The sequence below is a fragment of the Cervus canadensis genome, chromosome 5 (genome assembly GCF_019320065.1).
Source record: "Cervus canadensis isolate Bull #8, Minnesota chromosome 5, ASM1932006v1, whole genome shotgun sequence".
Lineage (NCBI taxonomy): Eukaryota > Metazoa > Chordata > Mammalia > Artiodactyla > Cervidae > Cervus > Cervus canadensis.
The window spans coordinates 42,309,644-42,327,555 of NC_057390.1; the positions used below are offsets into that span (position 1 = coordinate 42,309,644).

Consider the following 17,912-nt stretch of genomic DNA (forward strand, 5'->3'; position numbering starts at 1 on the left):
GAAGTGTATTTACCACCTTCCATATGTTTGGTTTTTTTGTTTTTAACATTTATTCCCCTTGTTTTGATATCTAATCCTGTAGCATTGTGGTCAGAAAAAATATTTGATACGATTTCAAGTTTTAAAAATTTATGAAGGCTTGATTTGTGACCAATGATGTGATCTATTCTGATGAATTGTCCATGTGCACTTGACAAAATAGTGAAATCTAGTCTTTTTGGATAAATGTCCTGTAGATATCAATTAGGTACATCTGGTCCAACATGTCATTTAAAGCTTGTGCTTCCTTATTAATTTTCTGTCTGGAAGATCTGTCCATCCGTGTTAGTTGGGTGTTAAAGTCCCCACTATTATTATGCTGCTGTCGATTTCCCCTTTAATAGTTTTTAACATTTGCCCTATGTCTTGAGGCAATCCTTTGTTGTGTGCATATATATTTAAAATTGTTATGTCTTCTTCTCGGATTGATCCCTTGATCATTATGTAGTGTCTTTACTTGTCTCTTGAAATGGTCTTTATTTTACTTTCATTTTTTAATGATGAGTATTACTATTCTTGATTTCTTTTGATTTCCATTTGCATGGAATAATTTTTTCCAGCCCCTCACTTTCAGTCTGTATGTGTTCCTAGGTCTGAAGTGGATCTCTCATAGATAACAGCATTGGGGTCTTGTTTTTTTATCCATTCAGTTCTCTGTGTCTTTTGGTTGGAGCATTTAATCCATTTCCATTTAAGGTGATTACTGATATGTATGATCCTTTTACCATTTACTTTATTGGTGAGTGTGTTTTTGTAGGTCTTTCTTTTTCTCTTGTGTTTCCTGTCTAGAGAAATTCCTTTGGCATTTGTTGTAAAGTTGGCTTATTGGTGCTGAATTCTTTGAATTTTTACTTATCTGTAAAACTTTTGATTTCTCCATCGAATCTGACAAAGCAAAGTCTTTGCTGAGTAGAGTAATTTTGGTTGTAGGTTTTTCCCTTTCATCACTTTAAGTATATCTTGCCACTCTCTTCTGGCCTGCAGAGTTTTTGTTGAAAGATCAACTGATAGCCTCATGGGGATTCCGTTGTATGTTTTTTTTTTTTTTTAAATCTTCCCTTGTTGCTTTTAATATTATTTCTTTCTGTTTGCTTTTGTTAGTTTGTATAATAAGTGTCTTGACATGTTTCTCCTTGGATTTATCCTGTTTGGGACTCTCTGGTCTTCCTGGACTTGGGTGGCTATTTCCTTCCCCATGTTAGGGAAGTTTTTGACTATAGTCTTCCCAAATATTTTATCATACCCTTTATTTTTCTCTTTTTCTTTAGGGACACCTATACTTTGAATGTTTGTGTGCCTTATGTTTCCCCAGATGTCTCTGAAACTGTTCTCATCTTTTCTTATTCTTGTTTCTTTATTCTGCTGTTTCAGTTACTTCCACCATTCTATCCTCCAGCTTGCTTATTCAGTTCTTTTGCCCCAGTTATTCTGTTATTGGTTCCATCTAGTGTATTTTTTGTCTCATTGTTCATTGCTGATTGCCTATTCTCTAATTCTTCTAGGGCCTTGTTACACATTTCTTGTATCTTTTCAATCCATGCCTCCATTCTGTTAATCTGTGCCTCCATTTTTATTTCCATGATTTTAGATTATCTTTAGTATCATTACCCTGAATTCTTTTTCAGGTAGACTGCTTATTTCCTTTTCATTTGTTTGGTCTTGTAGGTTTTTACCATTTTCCTTCATCTGCTGCGCATTTTTTGTGTCTTTCCATTGTGTTTAATTTGCTGTGCTTGGGATTTCCTTTTTACAGGATTCTAGGTCATAGTTTCTCTCATTTATGGAGTCTGCCTGCCGTGGGTGGGGCTGGACCAGTGCCTCATGATGGTTTCCTGGTTGGGGGGATGGGTGCTTTTGTTCTAAGAGAAATGGTAATAGCAATACTCCACAGACAAGAACACCCGAAGAAGCTCACATGCTCACAAAGGGAAGAGACAGAAAAAGAGAACAAAAAAAAGAAAAACAAGAACCAAAAGAGAAGAGAGCAGTGAAGCCAATTAAAAAATCCATAATTAAAACAAATATAAAAACTAGCAAAAATACAAAATCAAAAACATAGGATAAAATCCTATTTATCTACAGAGTACTGTAAAAATAGGAAAAATGAACAAGAAAAAAGATATATATATATATAGCAAGAGAGAGAGGAGGAGGAGGAGGAGTAAGAATATCCTCCTGTGTACTCTGTTGTCCTCATTACACAGTGATCACCAGCCAATCTGCCTCCTCAGGAAGTCCTCCAATATTTCTAGGAAGGTGTCTGGACCTTCTGTGGGCATTCTGGGGTCAGCTCAGACCCAGATCTGTCCTTCTCCAGCTTGTAATTGCGTCCAAAGTCCAGTTGACCCCAAAGCCATCTCAAACCTATTGTGGGGATTTGACCTGTGTCCGCAGCCATGAAATTAGTACTCTAGTACTTTGGCCATCTGATGCGAAGAGTTGACTCTTAGAAAAGAACCTGACGCTGGGAAAGATTGAAGGCAGGAGAAGAAGGGGACAACAGAGGACGAGATGATTGGATGGCATAACAAACTCAAGGAACATGAGTTTGAGCAAGCTCCAGGAGATGGTGAAAGGCAGGGAAGCCTGGCGTACAGCAGTCCATGGGGTCACAAAAAGTTGGACACAACTGACTGACTGAACAACAACGTGTTGCACCTGCAGCTGCAGTAATGCATAGCCTTCCTCTTCTCAGGCCACACAGTCCCGAGTGCTCAGCTTTGGTTTTGGCTCTGCCTCTGCTTGTAGGTCTCCCTTTGGTGTCTGTTCCACCCAGGCAGGAGGGGCCAAAAGTTATTAGGTTATTAGGGCTCACTTGCTCAGTCAGGCTAAGGAGACGGAGGGGTATAGCAGATACAGTTGGGGGTGTGTGAGGCGTGCCTGCTACAGCTGAAGCCTGAGGGAAGTTGCTGTAGTCTGAGGTGGTTCATGTCCTCTCCTAAAGGAACTGGCCCTGGATTGTGTGTCCCTCAGCAAAGCCAAGCTGCATAGCCTCCCAGGAAGGTGTGGGTAGTGACCTGTGCCCGTTCACAGCTTGGTGGCAGCTGCTACCTCTGGGGTCGGGACAGCAGTGGTGTTTTGTCCCTTGCCTTTGGCACTCGCTCAGGCTTTGGTGGTGGCCATTTGGCCTGTTTCCACCTTTGGGATTGAAAACTACAGTCCCTTCTAGTCCTGCTTCTGGCACTCATGCCAACTTTGGTGGTGCTGGCCAGCATATCTACCTCTGGGGTCACAGTCCACGGCTGCATCTTGTCCCACCTACAGCACTAGCAAAGGCAGAGTCCAGTGGTCTGTGAGTGTGTGGAGTTAGAGGGTCCCCACAGCAGTGATCTTTTGTGTCTCTGGCAGGCCCAGGCTTTCCCCTGGACTTCCTCAGCTGTGTCATACTAGCTCCCTCAGAGTATCTTCACAGCAGTCAACCCAAGTCCTTTATCTGGAGTCTGACCCCCAAAGCCTGAACCTTAGCACCCAGCCCCCATTTGCCACAGCAAGTGTGCAAACAGCCTCTCAGCCTACAAGTGCTGGTTGGCAATGATCTCCGTAGTGAATTCTCTCCATTTTGCCTTCCAAGCACCTATTGCTGCATCCAGCTTTGAGGTTCTGAAGCTCCCTGCCCTGTCCCTGCCCGTGAAGGGGTTTCCGACTGTGTGGAAACTTTTCCTCCTTCACAGCTCCCTCTTTGAGATGCAGGTCTCTGTCCTAAATCCTTTTATTTATTTTTTTTCTTTATATCTTTTACCCTACCCCATTCTGTGGAGATAAGTTTGCGTTTTTGGAAGTCTGGGATCTTCTGCCAGCATTCAGGTGTTTTGTAGGAGTTGTTCCACGGATGTAGTTTTGGTGGATTTATGGGGAGAAAGGTGATCTTCTAGCCTTACTCCTTAGCCATCTTGAAAGCTACTCCCATTTAGCTTCTTAATAATGGGAAAGACTGACATTTCTTTATGAATGCTCTGTAATCAGGCTTGAAGGACAGTTCCAGCAAATTCTAAGAAGTGCTAATCTAGATCCAAAGACAATCTCCATGTTTTAATACATAGAATTCTTTCATTGCTTGACCAGAGGTAGATGCCACAGAGGGCTGAAAGCTTGATTTAAACAAGAAATTCAGCTTTGCCTTCATTCATGGAACTGACATCCCTGAGGCTGCAGGCTAGAAATAGAATTTGACTGCCAGCTTCGTTAATTTGCCTTGGTTGAAAAGGTGTCTTTGCTCTTCTTGGAAACATCTCAGTGAAATGCACACACCTCCACAGAAAGCCTTTGTGGATGGGGCTGTCTCTCAAAGAGACGCTGTCCAAAATCAAAAAAGCCACACAGGAAATGGCCTTGGGATATTTTTTTTCCCCTACATTAAGCAGCAACCAAGCTGAATTATTTGCCTGATCTTGAGCTTCAGGTCTTAGGAAGAATGAACAATACAGCTTTCAAGAGTCACAGTCTGAGCTTAAAAATTTCTTCTGTTGGAGTCAAGGAAGGATCATTCCAGCCTGGCAGTCTCCCCCAGCCCTTCCCACCCAGGCCTCTCATCTGTATGTGGGCATGGTGTGTGGTGCCTTTAGCTGGATGTGGGAGTGATGCATGGATAGGACACCCTCCTTAGGGACAGAGAGAAGAAGTTGCAGTAGTCTTGCCCACCTTTTCTTAGTAGAAAAGGAGTAGAGAATGTCTTTTTCCAGGAAGTCATGGTTGGGATACTGTATGGTTCATTGAAAATGTAGACTCAGTGACATAAAGCTATAACTTTATTTCAGTTTCATGAGGTCTGAATTTGAACTCATCAAAAGGGCTATGTAAACGTTCCACACAGATTCCAAGAACATGTGAATAGAACTGTATTCATATTCCAAACATCCCCATCAAAGTGGTACTTGAGTTCAGTTCAGTCACTCAGTCGTGTCTAATTCTTTGCGACCCCATGAACCGCAGCACACCAGGCCTCCCTGTCCATCACCAACTCCCAGAGTCCAACCAAACCCATGTCCATTGAGTCAATGATGCCATCCAACCATCTCATCCTCTGTCGTCCCCTTCTCCTCGTGCCCTCAATCTTCCCTGGCATCAGGGTCTTTTCAAATGAGTCAGCTCTGCACATCAGGTGGCCAAAATATTGGAGTTTCAACATCAGTCCTTCCAATGAACACCCAGGACTGATCTCCTTTAGGATGGGTTGGTTGGATCTCCTTGCAGCCCAAGGGACTCTCAAGAGTCTTCTCCAACACCACAGTTCAAAAGCATCAATTCTTCGGCGCTCAGCTCTCTTTATAGTCCAATTCTCACATCCATACATGACCACTGGAAAAACCATAGTCTTGACTAGACGGACCTTTGTTGGCAAAGTAATGTCTCTGCTTTTTAATATGCAGTCTAGGTTGGTCATAACTTTCCCTCCAAGGAGTAGGCGTCTTTTAATTTCATGGCTGCAATCACCATCTACAGTGATTTTGGAGCCCAGAAAAATAAAGTCATCCACTGTTTCCACTGTTTCCCCATCTATCTGCCATGAAGTGATGGGACCAGATGCCACGATCTTAGTTTTCTGAATGTTGAGCTTTAAGCCAACTTATGCCTATCCAAACTTTTGGACCATCTGAATGCCAGAAGAATCTGAGGGGCAGTATCTGGTGTACTCAGAAAGTAACAGTTTTGATTCTTTAGATTATTTCATTGATATTTTTGTCTTTTCATACTGTTCATGGTTTCTTGCTGCAATAGTACTGAAGTTGTTTGCCATTTCCTCCTCCAGTGGACTGCATTTTGTCAGAACTCTCCACTATGACCAGTTGATCTTGGGCAGTCCTGCATGGCATGCCTCATAGCTTCATTGAGTTATGCAAGTGCCTTCTCCGTGACAAGGCTGTGATCCATGAAGCAATATGTACTGAGTATGACATGTCAGTTATTGGTGGGATATTATTTCCAAGGAAGGAGTGCCTGCCCCTTGGATAGGGCTGAGGCAGCAATTCTAGAAGGCTTCATAAAGGAAAGGATATTCAAGAAGTATATTGAAGTACAAATAGAAGTGTTTTGTTGTTGTTGTTGTTGTTGTTTATGTGGAAAGGGTGTGGTGTTGTTCTAGGTGAAGAGATTCTGGTGTGTTTTGGGGAGCTTTATTCTACAAGGAGTTTAGGGTGCAAGTAGGGGAATGGTGAGAGATGAGCCAGGATAGACTGGTTAGGGCCAACTAACACAGCTTAGACTTTATCTTATAGGCAAGTCACTGAAGGGAATGATGAGTTACTAAGGGGGAGTGTTCTAGAACAAATTACCAAGGGTACTGCAAGCTTTCTTAAAGAACCAGATAGTAAATATTTTAAGCTTTACAAGCCATACTGTTTCTGTTGCAGCTACTCAGCTCTGCCACTATAGTGTGAAAGTTGTAATAGATGATACATAAGCAAATGAGCATGACACTGTTCCAAGAAAACTTTATTGATACAAACAGCCAGTGGGCCTGACTTACTTGTGAACTTACCAATCGCTATTCTACAATGACAGTTCTAGGGGCTCACTCAAGATTGGATTGGACCATGGGGAGAGAATGGAGACAGTGAGGCCACTTAGGCTCCACTGCTTTAACTCAGGGGAACTAGGAAGGAGGGACCTTGAAGAGAATGGTTTGTGACATGCTCAAAAGTCAAAATGACAGGACTACATAACCAATTTGATGGAAAAAATGTCTAGCTGTTTCTTTAATGCTCAGTGGACTGATTTTTCCAGTAAAGAAAAAACAAAACTGTAGACATTCTGTATTTGTGACTCAGAATCATGTGTACATCCTGGGGAAGTCACCTCTTGATCACAAGACACTATGCTGGGTGTATTATATAGATTATTATGCAGAATTCTTAAAAATATTGTTTTATTTTCTGTTTCTCAAACTGAATTCAAGTAGCTGGTAAATGGTGGAGCTGAGATTGAACCAGATCTGGGATCAAAGCCTGTGACATTCTTAAAGTGTAGAGTCTTCTCCCCACCTCTCATAGTGTGGCATGAAGCCCCATTCCATAAACCTATGCCACTCTCTCCTCTCTGTCCCTGCTAAGACCCACCTAGCCCTTCAGGGTTCTCAGTTAGCCTCTGGCATAGCAAGGACTGTGTTTTAGCTGCAAAAACCAGTTAGATGTGAGATTATTCTTCTGTGTTTGACAAAGGACATGCAACAAAACTCAGACCCAAACTTGAGGTTCTAACCTGATGATTTTTGCGTGTTACAATTTGGAGAAAGTGTGGTATTAGGTTGTGGATTAGGGAATTCCTGAATTTAAGTGTCTAGATTAGAACATTGTCTTATCCACTGCCTAATCACCCAGGGAATGTTTGTTAAATTCAGGTAATAATATCTGATAAGAGAAAACTTGTTAACTTACACCCTGGAGGTCCAGATTAGCCTCTGAAAGGACAAACAACTATTATGGTCAAAGAAATCAATTCAGTTACCATTCTCCCTCAGGTTATCTAGTAACCCCACTGATTATTACTTTAGTGCCTTGTCCAGGTTCAGTAAGAGACAGTCTCTGCATTGAATATTTCAAACAGGCCTTCAGAGACAGAGAAATATCCAAAACCGAATGAATCATATCATGGATGCTGTGCTGCTGTGCTAAGTCGCTCAGTTGTGTCTAACTCTGTGAGACCCCATGGACTGTAGACGCCAGGATGCTCTGTCCATGGGATTCTCCAGGCAAGAATACTGGAGTGGGTTGCCATTTCCTTCTCCAGGGACTCTTCCCAACCCAGGGATTGAACCTGCGTCTCATGTCTCCTGCATTGGCAGTTGGTTCTTTACCACTAGCACCACCTGGGATACAGCAGTCCTTTTAGTGAGACCTCTTGGACAGAGCTGGGTCACATGGCACACGGAATGGCAAAGAGATCTCTGTGATTGAAGTGAATCAAGTCCATCTCCCATACCTTGGGCCAGGGAGGATGGAGAAACAAAGCAGAGGTCTTCAGTAAGCGATAAGGAGGACTGCATGTTGGGGATAAGCACCAGTGCCTGCCACAGGTTTTGATCTGTTTGACTTCCAGCCTGTATTAGTTTCATAGGGCTGCCATAACAAAGTACTACAAACTAGATGGCCTATAACAACAGAAATTTATTGTCTCACAGTTGGGGAGGCCAGAAAAAATATTAGCAGGGCCATGCTCCCTCTGAAGGTCCTAGGGAAGTATCTGTGCCAGGTTTCTACCCAGGCTTCTGGTAGCCTTAGGCACTTTTGCTTCCTCCCTGTGTCTCTTCACATTGTCTTCCTTCTGTGTATGTCTGCATCCAAACTTCTCCTTTATGTAAGAACACTAGTCATACGGAAGGACCCACTCTTAAAGACCTCATTTTAACTTGGTTAAATCTGTAGAGATCCTGTTTCCAAATAAGGTTACATTTTGAGACTTCACCATATCTTTTTTGAGGGACACAATTCAACCTATAACACAACCCTCTCTCTCCTTTTTTTTTTTTTTTATTGCAGTGGTTTTTGTCATACATTGACATGAATCAGTCATGGATTTATATGTATTCCCCATCCCAATCCCCCCTCCCACCTCCCTCTCCACCCGATTCCTCTGGGTCTTCCCAGTGCACCAGGCCCAAGCACTTGTCTCATGCATCCAGCCTGGGCTGGTGATCTGTTTCACCCTAGATAATATACATGTTTCGATGCTGTTCTCTCGAAACATCCCCCCCTCGCCTTCTCCCACAGAGTCCAAAAGTCTGTTCTGTACATCTGTGTCTCTTTTTCTGTTTTGCATATAGGGTTATCATTACCATCTTTCTAAATTCCATATATATGTGTTAGTATGCTGTAATGTTCTTTATCTTTCTGGCTTACTTCACTCTGTATAAGGGGCTCCAGTTTCATCCATCTCATTAAGACTGATTCAAATGAATTAATGGCTGAGTAATATTCCATGGTGTATATGTACCACAGCTTCCTTATCCATTCATCTGCTGATGGGCATCTAGGTTGCTTCCATGTCCTGGCTATTATAAACAGTGCTGCGATGAACATTGGGGTGCACGTGTCTCTTTCAGATCTGGTTTCCTCAGTGTGTATGCCCAGAAGTGGGATTGCTGGGTCATATGGCAGTTCTATTTCCAGTTTTTTAAGAAATCTCCACACTGTTCTCCATAGCAGCTGTACTAGTTTGCATTCCCACCAACAGTGTAAGAGGGTTCCCTTTTCTCCACACCCTCTCCAGCATTTATTGCTTGTAGACTTTTGGATAGCAGCCATCCTGACTGGCGTGTAATGGTACCTCATTGTGGTTTTGATTTGCATTTCTCTGATAATGAGTGATGTTGAGCATCTTTTCATGTGTTTGTTAGCCATCTGTATGTCTTCTTTGGAGAAATGTCTGTTTAGTTCTTTGGCCCATTTTTTGATTGGGTCATTTATTTTTCTGGAATTGAGCTGCAGGAGTTGCTTGTATATTTTTGAGATTAATCCTTTGTCTGTTTCTTCATTTGCTATTATTTTCTCCCAATCTGAAGGCTGTCTTTTCACCTTGCTTATAGTTTCCTTTGTTGTGCAAAAGCTTTTAAGTTTAATTAGGTCCCATTTGTTTATTTTTGCTTTTATTTCCAATATTCTGGGAGGTGGGTCATAGAGGATCCTGCTGAGATTTATGTCGGAGAGTGTTTTGCCTATGTTCTCCTCTAGGAATTTTATAGTTTCTGGTCTTACATTTTGATCTTTAATCCATTTTGAGTTTATTTTTGTGTATGGTGTTAGAAAGTGTTCTAGTTTCATTCTTTTACAAGTGGTTGACCAGTTTTCCCAGCACCACTTGTTAAAGAGGTACACAACCCTCTCTCAAGGAGACTTCAGGACTGCTTCCTCATACCAAGGTGATTGAGTAGCTCTACCCTAAGGAATCTTCATCTGTGTTCTTTAGGCCACACTCACTGACTTTGTCCTTCCAGCCTCCCCTTACTTTAAACTTTGCTCATTTATTTAACAGTAAGTGTTCATGTAACAGTAAGCGCTGAGTTCCTGTTGCATTTCAGGTACTATGCTAAGCGCCCCTCTACCATGCTCTCCTTGCTTCCTTTGGAAACAGTACTCCTTTCCCCCAAAGCGACACTGACCAAAATTTGTTTGTCTTCATAACTCAAGTACTACTATCATGCCCGTGTTAGTAGATGCTTTATCAGTAAATGAGTGAATGAATGAATGAATGATTCCTAGACTATGCTGCACTTCTGCTTTCCAGGCTGCATTCTTCTCTTGGCCTCCTTCCCTCAAAATCATGTCTAGTCACCACTTTTTTTCTACATGCCCAGAGCAAGTAGCACATGGCATTCTTTCCATTATGCTGATACCTCAGCTATGCTGGTCCTAATCATCTGTGGAAACATTTGGCTACCCATTGACCACCATCTCTCTGTCCTGCTTCACACAAAGAAAAGTCCAATTTCAGTTCAGTTCAGTTGATCAGCCATGTCCAACTCTTTGCGACCCCATGGACTGCAGCACACTAGGCCTCCCTGTCCATCATCAACTCCCAGAGTTTACTCAGACTCATGTCCATTGAGTTGGTGATGCCATCCAACCATCTCATCCTCTGTTGTCCCCTTCTCCTCCCGCCTTCAATCTGTCCCAGCATCAGGGTCTTTTCTAATGAGTCAGTTCTTCACATCAAGCAGCCAAAGTATTGGAGTTTCAGCTTCAACTCCTTCCAATGAATATTCAGGACTGATTTCCTTTAGGATGGACTGGTTGGATCTCCTTGCAGTCCAAGGGACTCTCAAGAGTCTTCTCCAACACCACAGTTCAAAAGCATCAATTCTTGGTGCTCAGCTTTCTTTATAGTCCCACTCTCACATCCATACTTGACCACTGGAAAAACCATAGCCTTGACTAGATAGACCTTTGTTGGCAATAACATCTCTGCTTTTTAATATGTTATCTAGGTTGGTCATAACTGTTCTTCCAAGGAGTAGGCGTCTTTTCATTTCATGGCTCCAGTCACCATCTGCAGTGATTTTGGAGCCCCCAAAAATAAAGTTTCTCACTGTCTCCCCATCTATTTGCCATGAAGTGATGGGACCAGATGCCATGATCTTTGTTTTTTGAATGTTGAGCTTTAAGCCAACTTTTTCACTCTCCTCTTTCACTTTCATCAAGAGGCTCTTTAGTAAAAAAAAAAAAAAAAAAGAGGCTCTTTAGTTCTTCTTCACTTTCTGCCATAAAGGTGGTATCATCTGCATATCTGAGGTTATTGAAATTTCTCCTGGCAATCTTGGTTCCAGCTTGTGCTTCACCCAGCCCAGCGTTTCTCATGATGTACTCTGCATATAAGTTAAATAAGCAGGGTGACAGTATACAGCCTTGACATACTCCTTTCCCTATTTGGAACCAGTCTGTTGTTCCATGTCCAGTTCTAACTTGCTTCCTGACCTGCATACAGGTTTCTCAAGAGGCAGGTCAGGTGGTCTGGTATTCCCATATTTTTAAGAATTTTCCACACTTTGTGGTGATCCACACAGTCAAAGTCTTTGGCATAGGCAATAAAGCAGAAATAGATGTTTTTCTGGAACTCTCTTGCTTTTTTGGTGTTCCAGCAGATGTTGGCAATTTGATCTCTGGTTCCTCTGCCTTTTTTAAAACTAGCTTGAACATCTGGAATTTCCTGGTTCATGTACTGTTGAAGCCTGGATTAGAGAATTTTGAGCATTACTTTACTAGCATGTGAGATGAGTGCAATTGTGTGGTAGTTTGAGCATTCTTGGAATTGGAATGAAAACTGACCTTTTCCGGTCCTGTGGCCGCTGCTGAGTTTTCCAAATTTGCTGGCATATTGAGTGCAGCACTTTCACAGCATCATCTTTTAGGACCTGAAATAGCTCAACTGGAATTCCATTACCTCCACTAGCTTTGTTCATATAGTGAACAAAGCTAGAAACAATGTTCAACTTACTTGCCCGCAGAAAGATGGCTCTCATAGGAAAAGCAAAACTTCTACCATGGGCATCTTTGTTTCTCCATTTCTAAGGTTTCCCTCTCTTGCAATTCCAGAAGGAAGGGACATACCATTTCTGCTACGTTGATTATTTCAACAAGTATTTTTTCGAGTCCCACGTTTATAGGTGGGGCTATGTTTGAAGCACATTAACTCTTATCTAGTTTCTACCTTTCTAATAAAAAGGCCTGCTTCTTTAACTTCTTCCTGTTTAATATATTGGGTTTTTCCTATGGATTGAATAACACAGCGACTTTTAATTTTTTTTAGCATTAATACTCTTCAAATGAAATCTTAAATGGAATATCAATGAGTTAAAGAGAAGAAACAAAAATTTTGTTGTATATTTGAAAATGATGAGACTGTTATGGTAAATATAAAAATATAAATTGAAATTTTGCGATGACAGTTGTAGCCTTGTAGTCTCCTCACTATTAATACTTCTCTGTTTTTTGTGTTGGCTGTACAGCCTTAAGAAAATTATGGCAGCCAGACATTCAAAGTGATAGCACTTTTAAACAGGATACCTTGCAGATTCAGGTTATTTTGATTAAAATGATCCAGAAACTTGAAAGAAGAATATAGGAAAATGTGGTTTTAATGTTACTAATTAATACTATGTAACAACTGTTTGCATTCTTTAATTATAAGGGATCTAATTGAAAATAATAGATAAACAGGTTCTTCAACCAATTTTTATCTTCCTTTGACAGAAAATACTTCCTCAAAACATATTGTGCCATTATGAGATGTTAATTATGTTATTAAGAGTATTGTGACTTCAGTGCCTGTTTCTATTAATGGGTTTCCCTGGTGGCTCAGGTGGCAAAGAATCCACCTGGGTTCCATCTCTGGGTTGCAAAGATCCCCTGGAGGAAGGCATGGCAATCCACTCCAGTATTCTTGCCTGGAGAATCCCCATGGACAGAGGAGACTGGTGGACTGCAGTCCATGGGGTTGTAAAGAATCGGACACGACTGAGTGACTAAGCACAGCACAGCACAAGACCTTAAACACAGCAAAAAATATTTAATTTGGCATGTTGAGTCCAAACTTCAGTTGTCATTTTCATCACTGACATTTTGGCCTGTACTGCTGAGTTGGTCTTATTTGGATTTATAAAAGCCTTCCAAGCACTATAAGAATAAAACAAACATTAAAGGTACCAATACTACCACATTGCAACAGGTAATGTGGTCACTTATTACTATTACAGTTTACTTTCCCTCTTTATGTGAGCATGCACTCAATGGATATCCCAGAGTCTTGTCTAGCATTTAACTTAGCTATGGCATACTTGAGCCAAAGTGGTGGTGGTGGGCTTACTTGTCCAGTTTTACAGAGAGAAGACTTGCAAGGATCTGAATCACTAAAGACATTTTCAGAACTACAGCTTTCCTAATTATTGGTGTTTCTAATACATTCCCTGATGGCTCAGCAGTAAAGAATCTACCTGCCAAGCAGGAGATGCAGGAGACACGGGTTCGATCCCTGGGTCAGAAAGATCCCTTGGAGGAAGAAATGGCAACCCACTCAAGTATTCTTGCCTGTAAAAAATCCCATGGACAGAGTAGTCTGGCAGGCTATAGTCTTTGGGGTTACAAAAAGTCGGACATGACTCAGCACAAGCTACCGTTAATATGTTCAAACATATTCATGATTTTCCTTTATTCTGAGCTTGTTTACATTTGGCATATCACACACTGAATATATATGTTTACTGTTTTAAAAATATTTTAAAAAATATAATTTGAGTCAAGCATTTGTAGAACCCTGAAGCAAATAGGTTGAACTTCAGTGTATTGGAGTATGATGTAAGACAATGGTGGCTTCAAGGAAGCTGTAGAACTGACTTGTTGGCATCAGATAAATGTCTGCCCAGCTCATGGCTTTTCACCTTCTGCGTGTTCAGCGGTTTGTCTGCATTGCATTGAATTGAATTGGCCCAGAGCAGGTCCTGGGTATCTGTGGACTAGTTTCCCCTGGAAGGTCTCAGGTGGAAGCTGTCTACCTTCTCAAGTATCCACACAGCTCCTGCCAAGGAAGGCTGGCACACCCCTACCTAGAATTTCCCTTTTCTCCAGCTCCCTGGGGGACTGGTGTGGGTTTCCAGACTCCACCTTGTTTTTGATCCACTCTTCTGACTTCTTGTCTTCTTTGGGCTTCCCTTATGGCTCAGCTGGTAAGGAATCTGCCTGCAATTGGGAGACCTAGGTTCAATCCCTGGGTTTGGCAGATCCCCTGGAGAAGGGGAAGGCTACTCACTCCAATATTCTGGCCTGGAGAATTCCAGTGTCCCTGTACTTATGCTCTGGTTTTAATAATTATCATGGACTTAGAAGTCAGCTTGGGACTTGGGAAGCCAAAATGGAAAAGAATCATGACTGGTAATGCTTCTTGTTCCCATTTGTGTGTTCCTTGGTGGGGCATTATTTTTGTGAGTTCTCTACATTTACAGATGCCCCAGGTATACAGGACTTGGGAAGCCCTAGTGGTGGCAGATGAAGCCTTTGCTTGAGGAATACAGGTTAAGAATAAAATGGCAAGTGAATTGCCTTTTTTAATGGCCTGGATTAAAGATCCACATGTCTGTCGTCATGTTCTGCCTTGCTTGCAACCGTAGAGAGAAAATCACACAGGATTTAGTCAGAATTATTCAAGCACATGTTGGTTGGCTGACCATCAGGACTGAAATTCTTTTCATGCCCAGTGTGGTACAAATGTTGTGATTCTGTTTGACTACTTCCTGCCATCTCCATGAAGTTTCTTCTTTCTCCATCTGACACTTGGCAGGCTAGTTTTCACTAGGGTTCAGCCATGAGTTCTTTCCTTTACCTTTGATATTCTTCGTCAGGATTACCTCCTCTGTTTTCACACTTCAGCTGATAACTCGCAAATGCTTTTAATTATCATTCCAGGATCACAGCATGATTCCAGAATTCCTTTACGTTATTATTCCTCCAAACCTCTTTACATGTCTTACAAGCTGAGCAAATTCAATGTTCTTGGGTCTCTCTACATTTCCTTAATGAAGGCGAATCTGGTGTAAGGCCCCTAATGTCAAAGAACTTATATGGCCTAATGCAAAAATATAGGAAACACATACTTTTACCACATGCAAAATATTGTCACAGAGGGTTACAGGGCTGCAAGAGAGGGAGCGATTATGTATGATGAGGAGAATCAGAGAATGTTCTTACAGGAGATGATGTGACATGGATCTTGAAGGGTGGATAGGACTCAGAAGTGCATTAATGTAGAGAAAAGCATTCAGCAGAGCAAAGCCCAGAGTTAGAACTGAGTGGGAAGTATATGAGGAAGAACATGATTCCATTTGCTGGGACTTTGGCTTTATTGGAGGGCTAGGTTGGGAAGAACCTATGAAGGGCCTTGATTTACAGGCTCACACTTGAATTTTACTCTGTAGGTGGTGATTTTAGAACAGAAGAGTGGCATTATTAGAACATTGTTTCTGAATGCTCAGTCCAACACCAATATATGATCTTGGGGTAGGAGAAGAAGAAAAGGGAAGTCCTGTTAGGTGAGTGGCAATGGGGACCAAAGAGGGGATATGAGGTAGAATTTTCAGGGCAAGGGAGAGGAAGGGCCCAAGATGACTTCCAAGTGTGAGTATGAGTGATTGGGAGGGTCAGGATATTGTGAAAACTGTGGATAAAATAGGAAGTAGTTTAGTGGGAGAATGAACTTAGGACACACTGGGCTGGGGAGATCGCTGAGAAATCCAAGTGGAGACTCCCATTCCGCCTCATCCATCCTCAGTCCTTTAGACTCCCCTTTCAGATTAAGGTGGTCTGGCTCCCTGCCTGGCTCTCCAAGCTAGAATCAACCCCAACTTGTATGCCCAGGCCTGTCTTACTTGGGGCAGTAAATATTTAAGAGGATCCCCTGACCTCCTGGGCACATATATTTGGGCATCAGTCAAAGCGTCAGACACAACTAAAGGGACTTAGCACAAACCCAACAGGCCAGCCTAGGGCTGATCCTAGAGCCTTGCAGGTTAGACCACGTCTAACCCATGTGGTCTACTTCATAAGACTGGTTTTTGTTTGTTTCCCTTTCAAATTCTTGTCCCTTTGCTTGTCTTCGCACTCCTGTACGCCCTCCTGAGACAGAAACCCCTGCTCCCAGACTAGTGCTAGGGTCCTAATACACATAGACAGAATCCAGAGATTGAAAGCTACTCTTTAAAGATAGCTTCCTGGATTCTGACCATTTTTAAGGCCCTTAGAGTTGACTCGGGCTTCCCAGGTGGCGCTAGTGGTAAAGAATCCACCTGCCAATGCAGGAGACATAAGAGACGCAGGTTCAATCCCTGGGTCAGGAAGATCCCCTGGAGGAGGGCATGGCAACCCACTCTAGTATCTTGCCTGGAGAATCCCATGGACAGAGGAGTCTGGTGGCCTGCAGTCCATGGGGCCACAAAGAGTCGGACAAGACTGAAAGTGACTTGGCTCTGGCACTAGAGATGACTCTGCTCTTCCATCTACAAGATCAAATCCTCAGTGCCTGTATTATCCTTAGGGATGGGCCCTGGTTCTCTTCCCACGTCCAGGTGCTACTTCAAGCCCAGTACCACAGCTCACCACTGACTTCCAGGAAATGTGAGGTGTCCCACATGTGCAAGGCACACTCTGCATCTTGCACCTATCTGGGACCTTTTATGAAAGCATCCTGCATCCTGCCTCCCAGGGTTTGAACATTCCTTTGGACCCTCAGTCTTCCCTCCGTGGTACTCTGGTTGACCTCCCCCACGACCGGACACCTGACCTTCGTGCAATACTGGAGGTATTTGGATTGCTGGTGCTTGGTATTCCCCACGTTGGTTGTTTTTGCTGCTGGTTGCCCCTTGGTTCTGACAGTGTCATCATTCAATTCCATGAATACTTCCTTTATGTTTATGGTTTGGAGACTTCAGAAATAAACTGAAACTGGGGAGGAATCCGGGAGTATCCAGAGCCTTTTCAATTGCTTTAGTCAAACATCTTCAATCACTTTTTCCTCCTAGTGAAGACTTCACATAATTAAAACCATTCCTGGCCAACGCCAAATAAATTTTTCACATTCTGCTTGAGTTACTGTGCAATTTTACCCTAGTGTGGCTTTGTCTGAAATTAATATTTCACCGAAACTCTTCCTCTGGATAGGCTGAAACCAGAAACAGTGGAAATTCAACATTTGCTTTGTACAATGAAAATTTAGGACAGGACTCCCCCCTCCCCCACATTTCTTAGATATGTAACTCATTTGTTGCTGGGGGGGGGGGTGGGAATCATTCTTGGCAGAATCCATGTAGCATGAGCCAAATATCCTAGCTTGTGTTTCTATATACTCAGATATAAAGTGATGGAGAAAATGCAATTCTAAATGCCCATCATATAACATTGGTGTATAAAAGTTAGGATTACCATTTATTGAGTATCTACTATGTGCCAGGCATCTTACCATGCTCTGCATCCTCAAAAACACCCTGTGAGTATAAATGTGCCAAACCTGGGCCTTTTGGCTTTCTGATCCATACTCTGTCCTGCATAGAAGGGACTAAACTGGAGGCTGCCTTTCTCAGGCTTTAGGGTGCTCTGATTTCCTGCTAGGTTCGGTCAGTAGAGTCACCAGTGAATGGTTGAAGGGTGAGGAAAGGAGGAAGCTGGAGCATTTCCTTCCTCCCTCTTTTCCTCAGGTGTCTCCTCCAGTAGTGGCTGCGTCTCCATGGTTCCAACTTCCACTGTTTCAGTGCTCCATGGTTCCAGATTCTTCCTGGTGACCCTGGCTCCTGGAAAACACAGCCTTCTCCCTGTGTCCCTTCAGTTGGCTCCTGCTTATTGTTGCTAATCTCTGGTTTATCTCTGGCCCATCTTGTACAGTCTTACTCCAGCTATTTTCCTCTTTTT

The 17,912-nt window shown here is 42.5% G+C and overlaps 1 protein-coding gene across 1 annotated transcript in view; it reads left to right on the forward strand.

Annotated features, from left to right (window-relative positions):
• EVA1A (eva-1 homolog A, regulator of programmed cell death) overlaps positions 1-17,912 on the forward strand; it is a 76,247-nt gene that overhangs the window by 19,615 nt on the left and 38,720 nt on the right. The window lies entirely within an intron of this gene.